We start from the raw sequence: 21,577 nt of genomic DNA, 5'->3' as shown, positions 1-21,577 counted from the left end.
GGCACTCCACAGTTAGAGCTCAGCTGCTAAACACAGAGCAAAGCCCCAACTCTGAGTCTGGAGGCCAGCTGACACGAGACACACTGCACTCAGCCAGTGGCCTGTCTGCAGCAGATTTGTCTCACCAGTGAAAGAATTACTGTGTAAGTAGTGTTGTCAGTGCCCAGGGCTCAAGATGAGCTCCTGGAGCCCCTCTGCTTGTCAATCCAGCATTGACAGGACCAGTTTGAAGTCAGGACGGGCTGTGAAGGTTTGAGTCTTACAACCCACCTGCACAAGTCTGGTGAACTCATGTGGAAGTCGGTCTCCACACCTTCTCCCTCAAGCTCCCGATGCTCTCATCCTCTGCTGAAAGTGGCAATAACCCATCATGAGCCTCATTTGGGAAGCAGAACGATGACAGCCAGCACAAGTGGCAGCCCCACACAGACTGGTGGAGAACCATGAGAAGAAGCAGGCACTTCTCCAGAGAAAGAGAGAGAAAACAGCTGCTGTTATGATAATGTTCTGGGAATTAGTTACTGTTGACTTATTTATCAGTCTAATTAATTTCTTGCCTTTAATAAAATTGTTGCTCATTAGCCATTTAATTCTTGTTTGTGGATGGAAAGAGTAGGTCTTTCAGTGCAATAAAGCTTAGCATCACTTTCCCAGGTTCCTGGCTTGGGTTTTGAGAGGGGTTTTTGTAGTAATCAGCTTACGTTTGAACCTGTCCTTTGTATCTGCCTCTTGAAATCAGAGAGGATTCAGGACTTATCAGTGATTTGTTACCCTTTCACGGTCCATCCCAACCCTGTGAGCAAAATCTCCTTAGAGCCAAAAGCTGCGAGGCTAATGTCACACATCCCAGAGCAGAGGAACTGTCCCGCTTGGTCTCATCTTACTTACTAATATCTTCCTCAGGGGGTTAAGGATCAGCTCAGAGCTGGCAGGTGGCAGCAGTTTTTGAAAGAGTGCCACTGCTCTGTGTCAAAGCCAGAATGTGAGGGAGGATGATGGAGACATCAGTCCCAGAAAGTGAACCAATGCCTCCCCTCCCTCAACAGGGCATTACTCTGCTTGGAGGAATCTCTCATGACTCAGTCACCCTGGGCTTTTCTCACCTCCTCAATCACTTCACTTCTCTTCTGATTTTCACAAACACAATTTCTTTAGACACTGCCACAGTCCTGCATTTTCACTCAATTTCTCCAATTCTTCCCACACACCCTGCCGTGCTGTTCCCTGGTCTTGTCTTAGTTTTGGCTCATCATGGGGGTAGTGACCGGTCCTTCACATTGAATCAGTGCAAAGAGGAAGTTTAACCCATCAGCTCTTCAACAAGACCTTCAAAAAGCTGTTGCCAATGTCTGGCAATCCAGATCCATGAGAAATTTGGAAGTGTGCCAGTGCTCTAAGTCTAATTAAAATCTCTCATGTACGTGAACAGCATGTCCTGCTCACATAATCAAAGACAGGCTGATGGCTGGATTGACAAGGGATGTACCTGGAAGTCTAGTGGTGAATTCAGCCTCTTTCTCTTTGTTGTAACACACTGGGAAGGGTCCTTTGGCCAAAGCACAGAGACATTGGATGGCGACCTACGCACTACAGTCCTATGTCCTGACTTAGATCATCAAGTACCTACTGGGGCTTCCTGCCCTCCTCTGGTCTCCCAGCACACCTGCATGTGTGGCCACTTCATACTTAGATTTTTCACCCAAATAATTCAAGCTGAGGAAATGTTTGACAGATGTTTTCTATGGTTAATCACCTATACAAGGTGATTTTGACAAAATTTCCCAAATTCCCACTGACCTCCTCCTGGTATGTTTCATTTTGAATGTGGAAGAGACAAATAAAACCTGGCATGTCCTCTTGGGAATGTTACCAGCCCCTCTCGGTTCTGCACTGTCTAGCTAAGGACTGCAAAGTGGTTCATCAATCAGTTGAGAATCTACCTCTATTGTACTAGATCTTTGCCCACAGTTCTGTCATTCAGTACATACCACCATGCTACTTCACTCTAGCACTGTTCAGCAGTTGATACCTTGATTTTTTCCTGACTCTACAGATGCTCTGTAACATTAAATACCGCCTTGCTAAGGATATATTGTGTTTTCAGGTTGGTTTTGTTTCAAGTACCAGAAGTTTTTTGGCACATAATTAAATGTTATTAATACTAATACTATGATTGCATCTTCCAGCTCCCAGGCATATTTTAATGATGTACATTATGAAAAAGCCATGTTGACATAACAATGAAAAGTGTGCTGCTCTCCATGGCATTTCGTTTTATAGACTGACAAGAGAAGTCTATGATGATGACTAATTTCATGATAACATCATGTCACTTATTGCTTACCATAAATGAAATACCACATGCAGTCACCTATTCTACATTCCTGAATTCATTCTAATTACTGTGCTTAAATAAATGACTGTGTCTGAGATACCCGCAGACAACAGGACTGTCTTGACTTTATCCTCTAATACACTTCAAATTTGTGCACCATAGGCTAAGACTTGACCTTAGATGAATATAAATTCTGATTTGACTGTCAGGTACACCCATTCTTTAAATGTATGAATCTGTATACATTGGGGAGCTTTGTGCATCCAGCCTGTTCCCTCCTATTGGCTTCATTTTAAAACATCTCATAGTTGCAGAGCTCCCCATTTAATCTAGATGTTTTCTTTCTAGTTGATTTACTAAGGCTTCAATTCTACGCACAGATGATTGAATAAAGTAACATAAATCTCTCAGTGATTAGAAAATGTGATTATTTACTACATGGACAATCAGTTTATTTAAAACATAATTAGTTTGTACCTCAGGAAATCTTTCCCCATTCATGGTAAACTATAAATAATTAATGACTCTCCATTGGTGACATTAATAGCCACATAATGTTGCTACCAGAAATGCGTGATTTGTTGGAAAAAGGGGTTTCTGCTTTCCCTCTGTATTTTCAGATAATTTTTTCTTTCTTCTCAACCCTTAAGATGGAAAGAGAAGTAGAACAGATGATAGATTTTAGAAGAGATTGACAAAGATAGCATAATATAACCAGAATTACCAGTGATTGTGGGAACCTACTTCACAGTCCTGCAAATCAAACGAAAGACAAAATCTTCTGTGGTGATAGGAGGTGTTAATGGCTCTGTGAGAAGCAGACTGGCCAGCTTTCCTGATCTTACAGGCTGCATCCTGAAAGCTTCCCTGGCTGAAAGCCATCAGACATATCACACACTTTGAAGAACAGAAGGAACAGTTCACAGGTGGGAGCTGAAAATGTCTCCCTTAGAAGATAAAGAGGGCTTGGGGTGTTGATGGATTTGTGCTGCTGGGTTACAGGGAGACTCAGTGACATTGGACTCAGACTCTCTTATGGCTCATTCCTCCCAGTGTACTCCAAAAGCCAAGGATCTGAACAAACTGAACAAGCTTGTTTAGCCTGGAGAAGAGAAGGCTCTGAGGATATTTCATAGCAACCTACCAGTGCCTGAAAGAAGCCTACAAGAAGCTGGGGAGGGACTGTTCACAAAGGCTTATAGTGATAGGACAAGGAGGAATGGATATGAACTGGAGAGGGGCAGATTTAGACTAGGCATTAGGAAGAATTTTTTCACTATGAGAGTGGTGAGGGTCTGGCACAAGTTGCCCGGGGAAGTAGTGGCTGCCCCATCCCTGGAGGTGTTCAAGGCCAGGCTGGATGGGGCCTTGTGCAGCCTGATCTAGTGGGATGTTCCTGCCCATGGCAGGGGGATTGGAAGCACATGATCTTTAAGGTTGCTTCCAACCCAAACTATTCTATGATTCTATCCTTCTATGATTCTGTGATCTGTATAGAATAACAGAATCACAATATGATTTGGGCTGTAAGGGATATTTAAAGGTCATCCAGTCCAACGCCTTTCAATGAACAGGTACATCTTCACATATGTCATGTTCCTCAAAACGGTGTCAAGACAGACCTTAAATGTTTCCAGGGATGGGGCATCTGCACATTGCTCTCTGGGCAATGTGTTGTTGTTAGGATATATGGCAACATCTCATAGAGAAATACACTTCTGCTTTCAGCCATGCGATGCAACCCTGGCATATGAGTCACACTTCGATGGCATGGTGCCCGAAACCAGCTCAAGAACACTGGCTGGCAACTGTTTGAACTGAATATCATTGCCCTTTGTCTCGCAGGTATGCGTATATACATGTATTTGCACAGTCTGATCTTAGCTTCAATATCAGTTAGCTGAAACTGTTCCAGATGCCGATTGTATTACCTGCTTTGTCCACACGTTTCCACGTGAGAACTTGCTGCTCTGGAAGGTGGTTCTCAGCCCTGTCACAAAGATGCCATCTCTTTGGCTTTCTACTGTGGCTCACTTGTTTGTAAAATGGGAGTAACAATTACTTACTTGACAAGGACTTCTGGGGCATTCATGCAGTCATGCCTCTAAATCTTTCCAGGATCCTTACCAAACAGTAATGTCAGGCATCATTATTCATACAAATTGTTTTGAGTCAGATGTCTAATTCTGGAGGAGTCTATGCTTTGTCTTGCTGCAGTGCTAATGACAATGAAATTCACCTTCCAGGCACATAATATATATGCAGGTTCTGAATTTAACAACCGATTTATCAATGTGAAAATAATGAGCTTCTATTGATGGTCACCTACTTATTGGAAGATACTGGCAGAGCTTAACTATATCTTGAGATGAACAGCACAAGTAGTATATTTACACTAATGAAGACATTATCTGTTTGTTTCTGGCATCTCCATTCAGCTTTTATTGTGGAATCTGCTACTACAGAGCAATTTTCTTATCAAAAATAATCAATCATTCACTGCAGTCTGCTCTCACCCTTAGCATTTATTTTATTCTTAATTACCATGCTGTCATCTTCATCCTTGTGCGTTAAATTGCATTGTCCCACAATATGCTTATAAAACACAGAAATATAAAGCTCCTGATAAACAAAGTCTTGTGTACAACAAGAATAAGGTGAAGAACAGGAGAGAGGAGGGAAGACTCCAGACTGGCAAGTTCTCAAGCCTTTCAGCCACCTCTAGAAACTAATGGTCAGTGCTTGCCTGGAGGGGAGTGAGAAGGAGGAAGGCAGAAGGGCAAGATGAGGCACGGCAAAGAAAAGTTGTTGAGTCGTTTTGAAATATTTAAGATCTGAGTCCAAGTCCCCTCCAATCAACTAAAAGGCTCCCATGGAAAGCAACAAGTTTGGATTAAGCTCTTGGTTTCAGAGGAAATCAGCTTTTTATCAGCTCTTACAGCTGGTCTGATCCAGGAATAAGAAGGTCAAGTGACTTTCCGGAGATGACATGGTGATGGAGTGCCTCATTTCAGTTTAAAACTAGAACTATTCTGGTTGTCATATCTATCTACCTACCTAGGCATTTATAAAACATCCATCATTCTGGTATCTCAACACTTACACCGTCACTTAAGCAAATGACCCTCTGAAAGTCCATTCCCCACCACAGACTCATACTTGCTGACTGGAGAGGGAGCTATCCTTTTTCATCCTCCTTCTTCTGTCTCCAGGGAACTGAAAGCAAACTTCTGTATTTTCCATTGCTATGGAGAAAAGAATCATGCTATTCAGGCTCCTAGCTGGGCAAGACAAATATCGCTAATAAAAATATGTCTTATAATTTAAAAATAGATTGCTTTGCTACATAGAAATACTAAAAAGCAGCAGAGCGCCTCCCTCTTTTAGCAAAGAGGTTTGATATCTCTTATTTCTTATTTGTTATTTGTCCCTGGATGGAGTCAATAAAATAAATGAACACATACTGATTCTATCCAAATATGTTCTTTATTTGCAGCCACTTCAAATAACATTTCATATGTCTTCTGCTCCCAGTTGTTATGTCTCAAACCTGTATCATCACCTTTGGCAAGGAAAGGACATCCTGTCTAGTCTTTGGCAATATCTAGCTGTAAACTTTGCTCCTGCTTATTCTGTGGGAGGGCAATGCACATCTCAAAAAAACCCCCAAACTTGTTAGAAATCAGCATACAAAAAAAGTTATGCAAAGCATAATAAATCAACTAAAGACAACTTCATGTGAAACTCAAATAGCTCAGTGCAGAACCAGCCCCAGAAGAAAATTGTATGGTGGAGGTGGGATTCAAGACAAATTTTTCTTCTAAAATATGACAACCCACCTACAATCATTCACCACCTTATTATTAAAAAGATAATAGTGATAATGCACAGAAGACACATTCCATAGTCATTTGATTGCAGTCATATCCAGAACCAAAAATAGATTACTGCCCTTTAGGTCTGTTGTATATTTTAGTAAACTACATGCTCTGAATATGACTAAGTGGGTTGTCTTTCAATTAATTCAAACTTTCTGTGCATTTTTTACATCTCTTTTCTTCTGTTTGAATATCTTGACTTTGTCCTGAATATACCTAAGGGATCTAATTTATGCAAACTACCCAATTATCTTTCAACTTCTGTCTGTCCCAGTTACAATTTATAAAGGAATCTGAATCCAGGAAAGGGTGTGCAATTATATGAATAATGAGAAAATGAAAATGAAGAAAACCCACAATATGTCTTTGATTATTATCATGTCCTAGAAGGTTAACTTTGCTACAAGCAAAGCCTTACAAAACTAGAAACTTATCCTTGCTTGTACCATCTCAGTTACACATTGATTTCAAAGGCACCTGCCACAAATGAGAGACCACACCTCGAATCCTGTGTTCAGTTCTGGGCCCCTCACCACAAGAAAGATGTTGAGGCTCTGGAGCGTGTCCAGAGAAGAGCAACGAAGCTGGTGAGGGGGCTGGAGAACAAGACTCACGAGGAGCGCCTGAGAGAACTGAGGTTATTTAGCCTTGAGAAGAGGAGGCTGAGGGGAGACCTTATTGCTCTCTACGACTACCTGAAAGGAGATTGTAGAGAGGAACATGCTGGCCTCTTCTCTCAAGTGACAGGGGACAGGACAAGAGGGAATGGTCTCAAGCTGCATCAGGGGAGGTTCAGACTATCAGAAAAGAATTTTTCATAAAAAGGGTCATTGGGCACTGGGAGAGGCTGCCCAGGGAGGTGTTTGAGCCACCATCCCTGGAAATATTTAAAGACAGGTAGATGAGATGCTCAGGGACATGGTTTAGTGGCGGATAAGAACGGTTGGACCTGATGATCCAAGAGGTCTTTTCCAACCTGGTGATTCTACGGTGATTCAAATTGAAGCGCACCAGTAGTATCAAGCTTTTGCTTGATAACGTTCATAAGTAGGGTCTTTCTGGCAACAAGTGGAGCATAACACCCTACAACTTTAAAACAGAGACAAGTGATAAGGGAGGCATCCTAATTGGAATGATGGGTTATAATTATTATGCCATGTATAGCACTAGCCTTCTGACAACACCAAGGAGTATTTCAGGTACCTCCATGCTGAAAAGAAACAGCACTGCTGAGTCCGTGCTCAGCACTTGCCTGCCTTTTAGCCATTCAGTCTGAAAACGTGGCCTCAGCAGTGCCCAGAAAGGCTCTCCAGAACCACTGAGACATCTGGTGCCCCAGCTTACCCAGAAGGTCAGCTCAGGGCCGGACTTGCCTGAGTAAGCTGTTGGAAAGAGGCAGGGAAATGGGCAGGAGAATCATCACACTGTTCACAGAGATACCACGTTGTTGGGGCTGGGCACAACTAGCCATGGAGCTCCTTCAGCTGAAATTTATGAGGAGTCAGCAGAGGCAGCAGTAAAAGGGAGATAATGATGACTCCAGCAGCAGCAACAAGGTCTGTTTGGATTTACAAAGACTGTCTCGACTCTTACTCTCATCCTATAGTTTTATCTCTTTTTTTCCAAGCTGTTGTGTATTCCATGAATAGATACATATAAAGATGGATACACTCATGAATATGCTCATGAATCGTATATATTAATGTTGAATGCTACACCATACTGTAGAGATGCATAATTGGAAAATATGACACGTAACACAGAATTTACTTGTTCTGCTGCTTCTTTCTCTGTTTACACGTTTATTTTCTCTCTCTTAAGTTCAAAATATGCTACTCGAATAGCCCAGAAAAGAAGAAACATGTCACTGAATATGTGCTGTGTTCAGCTTTTTTATTATCTATTTCTCTCTGCCACAGCTTGTGCTAGTTAAGCCAAACAAAGACCTACTGTACCTTGACAGTGGGACCATCTGGAGCTCATTCTTGTAATTATTTTCGAACATACACAGTCCTCCTCTGGCAAACAGGTATTTTAAGGTATCACAGGGTGTGTTTATTGTGAAACAAATATCAAGTTCTATTACAATTCTGAAAATAATCTTTTCTCCATCATAAGAGATCAATTCTGATATTGAAAAAGCATGAATGGTGAATGTGTGCATGTATGTGTGTGATGTATGGGTATATAATTACATGGCTGCCCACCTGCAAGCTAGGAATTACAGATGACAGCCATGGTAGATTGATTTTTCGTTCTAATAGCTTAGAAAGTGTCTTTATAATTGCAATTATTTTGCCAGTTCTTTGCAGGAATTGCATCTGGTAAAGGGAATTAAAGACATTCCGCATTAGCATCAATACTTCTTTGCATCTTGGTACATATTCTGATTGCATATTTTGTAGGTGAGCAGGGAACTCAGTGCTGTAGTTTTTATGGGGATGCATAATGAACTGATATTGCCCAGGCAGAATTTGGAAATCAACGTACCTGATGTAATCATATGCTTTTCTGGCTGACATTCGAAATGTAGACTTGCGAGGTCTGATTTCCACAAGTGCCAGAACAACTTAGAAGTCGAAGATCAAAAGGGCATTAAAAAAACAGATTTGCAAAGGAACTAAGATAGCTTTTGAGATTTACAAATCTTGGAGATGAGTTACAAACCTAGTTCGCCATTTCTTTTTAACACCTTGCCAAGTTGTCCATTTAGTTGATCTCCAGTAGGCGACTGCTTGCGTATTTAGGCACTTTGAAAACTCTGTCCATACACATAGAAAACATTATCAAGACTTCAGTACGTTGAAATGAGAAAATAGTTACTTTTTTCTTAGGGGCTTTTGATAATCATCTGTTCTCTGTCATCTTTAATTTACTAATTAATGAAAGAGTGTTTCTAGGGCTGGGCAGGTGTTAATTTTACTTGTTGTTAGACATTTCCACTGTAGGTTTCGTCAGCAGGATTAGTCTCCATTCCTTTGGATAGTACACTAGCAGGACATAATTTATTTGACCTGTGTTTGATGTCTACTTAAATATGAGGTGAATCATGCTTAGAGACGCTTCTTTCTCTCCAAGTTCTCTATCAACACAATGAAGAGAAGCAGCTCAGAAGCAGACATCTAGATTAAAGATACAACATTGGGAGAAGCACAGACAGCAGACAGAGGGAAATTATTATTATTGTCCTCTACTTGGTAATGGAATACTGAGTCCAGTTAAAGAGGGATGTGGAGAAACTGGAAGGGGTCTACAAAATCATGAAGGACTTAGACTGGATAAATCCCAAGAGGAGGTTGTGGAGCAGGACTTTATTTAGCCTGGGGAAGAGAAGGCTATGGAGACATACCATGGCACCTGAAACTACTCAAAATGTAGTTTGTAAAGATGACAGCACTAAACTATTCTGTCTAGCAGCTGATGATGTAACAAAGGACAAGACCCACAAACGGCAGTGAGGGAAGTTCAGACTGAACTTTAGCAAAACACTTTACAGTGAAGAGATTCTTTAGGAGAGGAACAAGAAATCCAGAGGGGTGATAAAAATCTCTATTCTTAGATGTGTTCAAGACTTTGTTAGACAGAACCATGGCTGCCCTGGACTGATGATGAGCTAGTCCTTGCTTCATGGAAGGTTGGCTTAGAGACCATTAGGTCTTGCCACCAATGTTTCTATGGTAGATATCCTTGTTTGAAGACTAAATGAATGAATTTGTACCCTACATCAGTCTGAGAAACATTCTGAATTTGGTGGTGCTTGTGTCTTTTCTTATACACATATACTAACTTTGCCCCCCGGTCTTTATTCATGCTTGACAATTCACTGTTGATCATTTGCATTTTCATATACCTTGCACGCAGAGGAATATTCCTTTTTAAATCCAGCAATTATTTGAAACTTATGTGAGGAAACTAAATAGAGATTCCCACAAGAAACTGATGTACAGTTTTGTCTCTCACAATGACCAGAAATGCAGAGGTGGCTCTTACTTTATAGACAGTTTGGCCCATCCCCACCAGAATTTTCTAAACCTCATTAGCATCTATCTTTATCCTTCTGTTTTAACTGTGATATGCTGTGGTAGCATAATGCAACAGGAACTCTTTTTGTGCTGGGCTTAAGCTGCCGTATGGAAACTTGTTAAAACGTGTAACAATTTTCCATAGGTTCTTTTTTTCTTCCTTTTAACTAACACTGAGAGGTGGGAAGTAATTCTTCTATATTAGCATACATGTATGGTGGACCCTTGTAGTGATTTTACTGTCTGCCTCAAAGTTTGAGGAGACAAGCATTTGTCGACTTTGACCGAGTGTGATAAGTAATGCATAGGAGAAAGCTTAAAAGGTCATTTACAAGGTAACACATTTTTTTCTGCTTTCTCAAGTATAATAATGAAATATTTTAATCTTGTTTGTATTGAACTGATAATGAATAACAGCACTGTTCTTGTTTTATGTTATATTGTTTTCCTCAACCTCCTTTGTGTTATACACATACATGCACACATAAAAGCCTACTGTGAAATTTTACATCGAGATTCCCATTAGTCAAACTGCATTAGAACTGCCACCAGAGAAATGTGAAATAACAGATTCCTTTTTCAACTGATCAAGATTGAGAAATAAAATGTCTTCAAACAAGGGATATATTTGCAAGGTTAGAACTTGTAAGCTTTGTTGCAGAGACTTAGATAAATATAAAACTCTGAAACCTTTCCTTTCAGTATTATCAATAGCTATGCAAAGTCTGACTTCCTTTAAGTCAGTAATTGAAATGAGGTGTGTGCATGAAAGCTGGATAGAAATGTCAGAGTGAGAAGAAGATGAACATGGAAGCTTCCTCAGATCCTGAATATTTCATTTCTACTCATAAGGATAGCTCTAGTGCTCATAATTTAAATTTATTCCATCTCTGACGTCATGGTAATTTTGGAAGTGCAGGAGCTCAGGAGCTTTCTGCTCATGTTTTAAAGTAAAATGTCTTTGTGAAAGAGAAGGATCAAGCTAAAACAAGTCCTATAGCAAAGGTTGGGTAGAGAATATTGGGTGGAGTGAAATCACATGAGAAGAGAAAGACTAAACACAAAATGTATTACCACTTTTTTACTTTTCTTCCTCTCATTGATTCTGTTTTGCACAACTTTATTAATTCACTTGAACTAAGCAAATAGATGCTCAGAAATGGATTCACTGGGAATCTCCAGGGTCTATAGCCCTGTTCCAATGAAAGCAGGTTTGTGCAGCAGTCTTTCAGTCACAGGCTGTAGCAGAAGACAAGAAACCTTCCCTTTCACAACTCCCACTGGTCCCCATACCCTCACTTGAGCCATGCTTTTCAGAAATAGTGCTGAATGCGTATGGTTTTAAATACTTCGTGGACGTATGAAAGGCTACGATGTCTCCAGAGTGGCAAGAAATAAGAATTCTTGACTGTGGTGCACAGCCCATTTCAGAATGACATATTTTGAGGAATGAATGAATAACCCAAATATCTTGAGATTACAAGTGGAAACAGAAACAAGTTTCCAAAAGGCCATTTGCAGCTTGTTTCTACTAAAATATGGAGAACAGAGTAAATCTTGCTAACCCTGCCATTCTGTCCCTCTAGTAAAAAGATTTACTGAGTCTTAGGGCAGTTAATTTGTCATCCAGAGTCCCTGTCTACTTTAATTCTTGCGGGATGAATTGTGATCAGCACAGCCACAATTCTAGAACATCAGGTTTAGAGGAATAGTGCTGTTTACCGTGCTCAAGACTGTAATGCCATCTACCATTTTGGTTTACCTAGAAAATCAGAGCCATACACTTCGTTGTCAGAATTATTTTCTGGTTTGGTTTTGTTGCTGTGTTATGACAGCACAGTAGCATGAAGGAGACAGGGATCCTAGTATGACGGGGAAAACACATTTTAAGTGGCAGGAGTCCCAACCTAGTGAATGGGTGTATCTGGCATGATAAAATACTGCATACAGTATCTAGATATGGTACCAGAAACACTCTTGCTTTCTCTAGTGTTGGAGCAAATTAGCCATGAAGAGAACAGAGGTCTATTCTTTGGGGAAGAAGGCCACAGTCCCCAGATGCACTGTTTCCCAACACTAAAATGGTCCTGCAGAGCCGGTGTGAATGACTTATTTTTCACCATGCAGCTGCGGACCAATGCAGGTGCGAATCCTGACTCTACTGAAATTAGCAGCAGGTTGAAAAGGGGATTTTTAATTGACATCAGTACATCCAGAATTTCACACCATCTAATTAGCAACCTGTCCTAGTGGAAGGTGTCTCTACCCATGGCAAGGGGATTAGAACTAGATTATCTTCAAGGTCCCTTCCAACCTAAACCATTCTTTCATTCTATGATTCATTATAATTTTCAAAAAACCTTTGAAGGGTTTTTTGAAGGTAGAAAAGGTAGAACTCACCCTGCTATGAACAGAGAATAACACAGACAAAATGGAAATTGGTGGTTGTGTTCACCTGCGCCAGTTCTGAATTTTGCTTTTGAATTTTCCCAGTTACTAAAAATACGACTAGAGAGTTTGTAAATTTTATCTTCCATAATATACTACTGTGTAATATGAATTAATCCATAACACAATTATTCCTTTACTTATGTAAAACACAATACAGAAGTGTGTATTGTGAGAAAATGTATAAGCATGTACCTCCATCAGCTAGAAACTTCTCTTTACCAGCCTAGCAGCTGGAAAAATCAATTTGTATGCAGTGACCACCTCGTATCTCCTAAATTCATGAAAGTTCTGAGACTGAGGATTCATTTTTATTTTTTATACTATTTTAGATTCTATTCCTAAGAATTTATTTCAGCAGTCCTTTAGTACTATATATCAGTAAAATTGAGTAAAATCTACACAAGCAGTTCTTCCTTAGTACAAATTAGCTCTAATATTTCTCCTTGATTAAGTATGACAGACACACAGTTTTACTGTTTGCCATCAAGCAAGGGAGAAATCTATTAGAGGCTTTATGAATTACAAGAAATGAGAAAATGACATTAATTTCTGGACTCCGGGATGATTAATACATGAAGTTTTGCACAGAATAAAATGAAATGATAAAAAGTTGCATTTCACATAATTCTGGTTGTGGTGCTATGGTTGAAAAAACGTGCACTGCAACATGCTGTAGTGACCTTCAGTCCATATGGACAGCACGGGGATCAGCAATGAACGTATCTGCCCTGTATCAAAGACATCTACTGAATTTATATCCTAAAACTATTTATATTTAAAGGAGATACAAAAACTGAAGAAATGGCAGGTACTCTGCAGGAACCAGACGATGAACTTAAACAAGGTGAAAAATATCCTCTCTGACAACAAGTACTGCAGCCCAGTGGCAATATTTACCCAAGCTCATCAAAATGATCCCACTGAATTTCCAAATTCAGTGTTAGAATCTGAAGCCTAATCATTGCAGATCTGATCTAAAACCAAAATTGAGGGATTTTTTAATGCTTCCAAGGAGATCAAAGGAGACCTCAAAGTGGATGTCTGTGAGTTTCTGAAAATGGGGTGATTGTAGAGTGTTTCAAGCTATAGTAACCAAAAGGAAGCAACGTTAGTTGAAGTCTGTACGAGAATATGGACACCGAGTGAGAGCCTAACCATGTTGCTCTGCGTAGAGTAAAAAAAATAATTGAAGTCCTCTCAGTTGGTGTGTCATTCTGAGGGCACAAAGGATGGAATTAATATACCTAGACAGCTGTAGTGTAGAAATCTCCACCTCAGCTAGTCACACTGTGCTCTTTCCCTATTTTCTGAAGCAGCAATTCTTTGTGGAGAAATGTAAGCACGGTTGTTCCAGAGAGTTCTGTATCTCACCGTTGACAATAAAGTGGTCACGGGGTAGCTAGTTCAGATGGAGAAACCTGAAACCCAGTGAGATAGATCCTTCCTACAAGATCTGTAAGTACCTTATTTATTAACATTGTATTTCTCTAAAGCCCTGAAATTCTTCTACTGTCATACCCAGAAATTCTTCATTTCTTTTAGTGCTGGATATTGAGTATTCATAATCCTGGACTGAAATCCTGCTCTGTATGCAATTTGATAGAGAGCTATTCAAATTTAGATAATTACATGCACATCATTATAGGCAGCAGGCACCTAGTCAATAGCACAGCCCAGAGAATGATTCAGTCGTGTCCTAGAATAAAAGGTTGTAATGGTTGCCTACAAATAGATACTGAGCATCTTCTTAAGCACTAGGTAGTACTCATCTGACCTTCAGGAGCCTCTCCTGAAAGGCAAGGCCTCCCTGATATCCTGCATCTTATCTGCCAGCCCGGTGCAGACATCATGGATACCGTACAGCATCATAAGCCTCTACTGTTTAAGTAAATGAATCCCATAATCAGCTGCCTGGGGTGAACTTGAACTATGCGTTGTACAGGATAATAACTAATCTATGAGAATGCTGTCAGTAATTTAACTTTTTCTTGACCTTTTGAGGTCTTGAGTTTAAATACTATCACAAAATGGGGACATCATCCGCTGTTTAGGCTTCATTTATCCATTCTATCTTCTCTGGTTTTGTGCTGTCTTTGCGCGCACATAATTCTTCCTGGGCTGGAGTACACCAGAAACATTTAATGGCTTCACTAAGGATGGACCAAACAATTGGTAAATGGATGATCACTGCTGAGTAAGAACAGAAGGAAGTTGCTGCCCTCCCAGTTAGGACTGGTCCCTCTGTTTAGCAGAGATGTCATTAAACATTTGAACAGCTTCCAAAGAGATGCAGTGATCCACTGTAATTTCTGACACCTTTATGCACAGGCAGAAGTAACCTTAAAAATGTGCCTAGCTCAACAAGACATGAAGGGCTTGATGCAGGAATTATTAGGTGACATTTAGTGTGTCATGCAAGAGGTCAGACTAGATAATCGTAATGGCTCTATTTGACCTTAACCATCTCTGAAATCTGTGAGCAGCTCATGGGTAAGAATCATGTTAAAATATACAGATGGCTGTGAACAGAAGTTACTCTCTGACCTTCAGCTCTATGTGAGCTATGCATCAGAGTTATGGCAAAATTCACCATGGTGCAAGACCAAAAGATTTGGGCGGAATAAGGTACCATGTAGTCATTAAACCACCAGAAAAGTCGTAAATTGGCTGCTTCCCTCTAGAACAGAAACTTTCTTTCTTTTTTTCGGTCCAGATCTTCTAGTAACTATACCACAGCAGATGCAAAATATGTTTCCCTCTTTTTTAGTTTTTAGTTCTGGTTTCATTACAGGTGAGAAACTGGGAGCACTGGAATCCAATAGCATCTGCCCCGAGGCAACACTTTACTTAGCTACTGAGTGAAATGTCACCTCACAGCAGCACACGTATCAACCTCAGCTGAAAGAAAAGTCCCTCACTGAGAAGCTGTTCATACATTTCCCTAAGTATTCAAGTTTCATCTTTCCTGAGCAAGTTTTTTGTGGTGTGAAATCATTGTGTTCGTAAGAGTCATTCTATGAAATGATACATATATGCTAAACTGATTTCTGTATAACCTAATCCTCCTCCTTGTGATCATTCTCATTAATCTTGCTCTTAGTCTCTAAGAGCCCAGTAATGAATCAGGAGCTCACAGGTTCACAGTCCAAGGCACTCAGAATCAGCAACAAGGGTCAACGGAGGCTGCAAAAAAGTATTGGTAAATAGGAAGAAGAATTGATCATGGCTGTGGCCAGGTGGATGGGGCACATCAGTAGATGATGTGAAGTTACTGTGGGCCTAATGGGAAAGAAGAGATTATGAAGGCATAAAAGAGGGCTATGGGAGGTACACTACTGTATTACACCATGACTAACCCTAAATGCAAAGGACAGTAGGGATAATTGTAAGAAAATGTATATTTGAAAGACATCCAGGTAAAGAAAGGATGCTCTCAGCAGGGGAGGATCTCATGATACCTAAGATGGGATGCAGAACTGACCTTTTAACACAAGGATGAATGTAGGTCATAACAGAAGTCAGAAAAGAAAGTAAATAGGCTGAATTTTCAAAGTACTAGAGTGTGTCAAGGATTTAAAAAATAGAATCCCATGGTCAATGGCAGGAAGATTATCTCTCTTTTAACTCCATGGTGACTGTGTGCTTGCAGTGCAAGGCAGTATTTAACACGGCACAGAAAAAGGGATGGTCGTGAAGAAAAGAGGTGGAAATTGCTCAAAGGAATTTCAGTTACCCAGAAACCTTCACACAACTAATGAAAAGTTGCTGCGTCCAAACATCAATTATTTTCCATTGATCTGTACCTAAATCCTGGCACTTGTGCTTCATCTATTTATAGTTATGCCAGGAACACAAAACAGGCACACAGAAAAATATCTTGAGCAGCTCTGTATCACAGGTGCAGTCTGAACCCTCTCTTGTTACTCTGCCTCATAAGTTTTACAAGAGGGAAGAAGTCTGCCTGAGACAAACATGTTCTGCTGTGGAGTATCCTGTCCCTTCCCAGAGAGATGAATCACAGCAAACAGTGTATTTGTTAGAAAAAAAAGTGTGGTGAGGGCTGAGCTAATTCTTCGCAATGGATGAAAGAATCTCCAAAGACAGGGCTTGGCCCTGTCCCCCAAATCAGACCCAGAGCAGATGAAGACCTGACTTGTTGCTCTAACTTTGTACAGTTTCACACACTTCACTTGGAATTAAATCTCTGTGAGTAAATCTTTTGCATTCAACAGTGGCTTCTTACTGTCTCCTCCATTGCTCCCTGGTTTGCTCCTCAATTTATTTTAGATTTGTCTTACCAATGGATTCTGACTTTCTGAAGTTTATTTTGTCATAGCATAATGTCTTCTTTCTTCTGGGCTGCCTTCCAAACACCGCTTGTTGAAATTGGCTCCCAAATTTTAATTAAAGGAATCTTTTGTTTGGCTCATAAATGAAAATGTTCTGAGACCTTTTATTTCTGTCCACTTCAAGGCATCGAGCCAAACATGAAATACTGAAAACTGTCCAGACATATCTTTCTCTCTTTCCTCTGTGCTCGAGTTCCTCCTCCAAGAGACAGAACTTCTGCCAGCAATGTCCCTGTCACAGTCCCGTGTCGTCCCAGTGGAAATACTTTCTCTGGAATGACTGACCTCATGGCAGAGCAATCACATCAACGAGAGCACATTAACTGAGTGACAATCCAGGCTTCAATGTCCTACTCTTGCGCTCCTGGACAGAAAGGCAGGAGTGGCTGTGCACTGTCATACACTTTCATTGGTAACTTTTGTTAAACATTTGGTCCTGCTCAAGGGGGATTAGACATTACGATAAATGGGCTTCCTGATTTTTAGAAACTTTGAAAAGACCTTGATTTGAAAGAAAAGGGGACAAATAGAAACAAGCCCTACCTTTCCTTCTCTTTCCATCCCTCTCTGTAGAGCATCTTTAGCTGTGTGGAAAAGTTTCTGCAAGGAGGAGATAAACAGCTAAAAGATCAAAACACATCCACACAGAGGATAGCTGTGATTAATGAGATACCCAGCTGAGGACAGGGACCTCACCACCCCCATGTGCACTCCAGCTCTTTTTCTGTCTGCACACGCATTACCTCGAGAAGAGAAGACTTGGTGTCAGCAGCCCCGGTGAACAACCTCAATGGTACCAAGTTGCCCTATTTCACTTCCCTGTTTGCTTCTTACGGGTTATGTATCTTCCCATGTTAGGGTTTTTCTCATGAGCACTTGAGCTTGTAGCAATGCCATCTCAACCACCATGCTTCTGCCTGTGGTATCACTCTGTCTCCTTGCCTGGTTCACCTCTACAGATCTCTCATGGCTCCTCCTGGTGACTGTGGAACACCCACAGCAGCTTCAGCTGCAACTGCGCAGTGGTGGAGATTGTATTGAGTGCCAAGATTTGGAGATGTTGGGCACAGATTGTTGACCCAAGGGCAGAGGGTGAGGAGGTGACAGCTGAGACTGCAGAGTCTTATGTGCCCAGTTTTGCAGTATTTGCAAGGATAAACCCAAACACAAAGAATTGAACATGGTGTTGTGTGGCTGAATCAAATTGTGGATCTTCCGTATGGAAGAGCAATACTTACTGTTTATTTTAGAAAATAGTCGTTTACATTCTGATGTAAGGAGGTTAATGGGTTCTCCTAATGGGCAAAGTTTTGAGTATCCTCAACCCACGTTTTCATCATATGCAAGCCATTGTCCCTTCTCCTTTCTTTCGTTCTTCACTAGTGTTAAAGTTCTGTTACTTCATGCAGAATGCCAGATTCCCTACTAGCACCATAAACTTCAATGACACTGCAATGGAAAGCAGGCTGGCCCAGTTTATAGAGCATGAACGTGGTTTGGCAGTAGATGCCAACTTAGCAAATTTTAATGTTTTGTGGGATGAGCCACAGCACAGACCAGGGAAGGACTTGTAGAGGAGGAGAGCGATGGTTATAGTGAACAGCTGGTAAGTGTCACACTGTCACAGTGTTTGACTATGTGCAGCCACATGAGGTTTATCTGTGTGCTTCCATGAAGAAGCATAACTGCATCCCAAAGGGAGGGCTGAGATAAAATAAATTGTATATGTAATTTGTGTCTACTGAATGAGACCAGGTTTCTGCAGTAAAAAAAATCACAGAATCACAGAATCATAGAATCACAAGGTTGGAAAGGACCCATTGGATCATCGAGTCCAACCATTCCTAACACTCCCTAAACCATGTCCCTCAGCACTTCATCCACCCGTTCCTTAAACACCTCCAGGGAAGGCGACTCAACCACCTCCCTGGGCAGCCTGTTCCAGTACCCAATGACTCTTACTGTGAAGAATTTTTTTCTGATATCCAACCTGAACCTCCCCTGATGGAGCTTCAGGCCATTCCCTCTTGCCCTGTCCCCTGTTACTTGGGAGAAGAGGCCAGCTCCCTCCTCTCCACAACCTCCTTTCAGGTAGTTGTAGAGAGTAATAAGGTCTCCCCTCAGCCTCCTCTTCTCCAGGCTAAAAAAATATGTGAGCACATGAAGTGTCATGATGCCCATGTAGAATGGGAGAGAAATAAAGCTGTACACTTTAAATTTTGGTATTTCCATGCTTTGCAACCACCTGATTTTTCCATATCTTCATAAGAGTCCTGCTGCGGGTGGGCAGTGCGGAGAAGCCAGCTGTCTCAGGCAACAGAGTCTCTTTCTGAGCACTCCACTGTAAGAATGGGAAGACCTGTGGGTGCACTTCTTGTACCGTATATCTTGTCTCCACATCCAAATGTAGCTGCTGAAGACCTGAAGAAGAAGGAGGTCTTTTTTCCCTCTTGGAGAAGCAAGTGTACCAAGACGCACCAATGGAAGCACTATTCTAAAGCTGTCCGCCACGTTCCAGTGAAGCCCATGATCAAGGATGAGTCACATCTGACCACAGATCAGACCTTGTAATGAATTCACTCCTTACCAATCTTAGTTTGACATTGTAACTCAACATGCTGGAAATGTTAATTTGCAAGAAAGTTTTGAGCCTATCACTGGTTTGGCTGAAGGTCAGCACGTGTTAATTGAATTTTGCCCAGCATTTCCTTTCTCCATGCAGTACTATCCTAGGTCAGGGTAAAGAAGCTACCATTCTGATCAGATGTTTGCTACAGCTTTCACAAGAACTGTAGAGCTATTTCTGCATTGCTTTATGAGGAACACTTTTTTTCCTCCAGGAAACTCTTCCCTGTCAGGCTCTGACCAGGACTGGATGGAACCAAAAGAAGTAAAGGGCAGCAAAAGTACGATGTTCAAACAAGCACAGTAATGTCCATTGAAAGGAGTAATTTGAATTGCTGTAAAATAAAATAGGTGTAATAAAAGGCTGTGAGCGTGTACATACAAACACATACATATTTGGCCTTATGAAATATTACAGAATCATTGAGGTTGGAAGAGACCTCTGCAGTTCATCTTGTCCAACCTCCCTGCTCACAGCATGGTCACTTAAAGTAGGTTGCTCAGGAGACTGTCCTTACAGGTTTTGAATATCTCCAAGGCTGGACACTCCACCACCTCTGGGCAACCTGTTCAGGTATTCAAACACCCTCACAAGAAAAAAATGTATGTTTGAAAAGAACGTCCTCTATATGAGTTAGTGCCCATTGCCTCTTGACTTGTCACTGGCCACCACTGAGAATTCTGGTTCTGTCTTACTGCCTTTCATCAGGTATTTATGTGTATTGACAGAACTTCTGCGAGCTTTTTCTTCTCTAGGCTGAACAGTTCCAGCCTTCTCAGACTCTATGCACACCAAACTTTAATTTTTGTGATGTTTAGCTGAACTCGTCCCAGTACTTCCATGTCTCTCTTGTACTGGGGAGGCCAGCACTGAATCCAGCACTACAGATGTGCTTCATCAGAGCTAAGTAGAGAGAAAGGATCACTTTCCTCAGCCTGATGGTGATGCTTTTCCTGGTACAGTTCAACTATCCAGTCTATCAACTAGACATAGAATCATAAAATCATAGGATCGTAGTATAGTTAGGGTTGGAAGGGACCTTAAAGATCATCTAGTTCCAATCCCCCTGCCATGGGCAGGGACATCCCACTAAATTAGGCTGCCCAGGGCCCCATCCAACCTGGCCTTGAACACCTCCAGGGATGGGGCAGCCACAACCTCCCTGGGCAACCTATGCCAGTGAAGAAATTCTTCCTAATGTCTAGCCCAAATCTGCCCCTCTCCAGTTTATACCCATTGCCTCTCGTCCTATCACCACAAGCCTTTGCGAATGGTCCCTCTCCAGCTTTCCTATAGGCCCGCTTCAGGTACTGGAAGTTCACTATGTGATCTCCTTTGAGCCTTCTCTTCTCCAGGCTGAACAACCCCAACTCTCTCAGCCTGTCCTCACAGGGAAGGTGCTCCAGCCCACCGATCATCTTTGTAGCCCTTCTCTGGACCCATTCCAACAGCTCCATATCCTTCTTACATTGAGGATTCCAGAACTGGACACAGCATTCTGGATGAGGTCTCACAAGAGAGGAATAGAGGGGCAGAATCACTTCCCTCGCCCTGCTGGCCACGCTTCTTTTGATACAGCCCAGGATACGGTTGGCCTTCTGGGCTGTAAGCGCACATTGCCAGCTCATGTTGAGCTTCTCAGTAACCTCAAGTCCTTCTCTGCAGGGCTGCTCTCAATCACGTCATCACCCATCGTGTACTGAAAATGAGGATTGCCCTGACCCAGGTGCAGGACCTTGCCCTTGGCCTTGTTAAACCTCATGAGATTCTCACAGCCCCACTTCTCCAGCCTGTCCAGGTCCCTCTGGATGACATCTTGTCCTTTCGGTGTGGCAACTACACCACTTAGCTTGGTGTCATCCACAAACTTGCTGAGGGTGCACTCAATCTCGCTGTCAGTATCATTGATAAAGATA

This window comes from Cuculus canorus, chromosome 1, assembly GCF_017976375.1.
Source record: "Cuculus canorus isolate bCucCan1 chromosome 1, bCucCan1.pri, whole genome shotgun sequence".
NCBI classification, from domain to species: domain Eukaryota; kingdom Metazoa; phylum Chordata; class Aves; order Cuculiformes; family Cuculidae; genus Cuculus; species Cuculus canorus.
The sequence above is the reverse complement of the archived record's forward strand: the minus strand, read 5'-3'. Positions refer to the sequence as shown.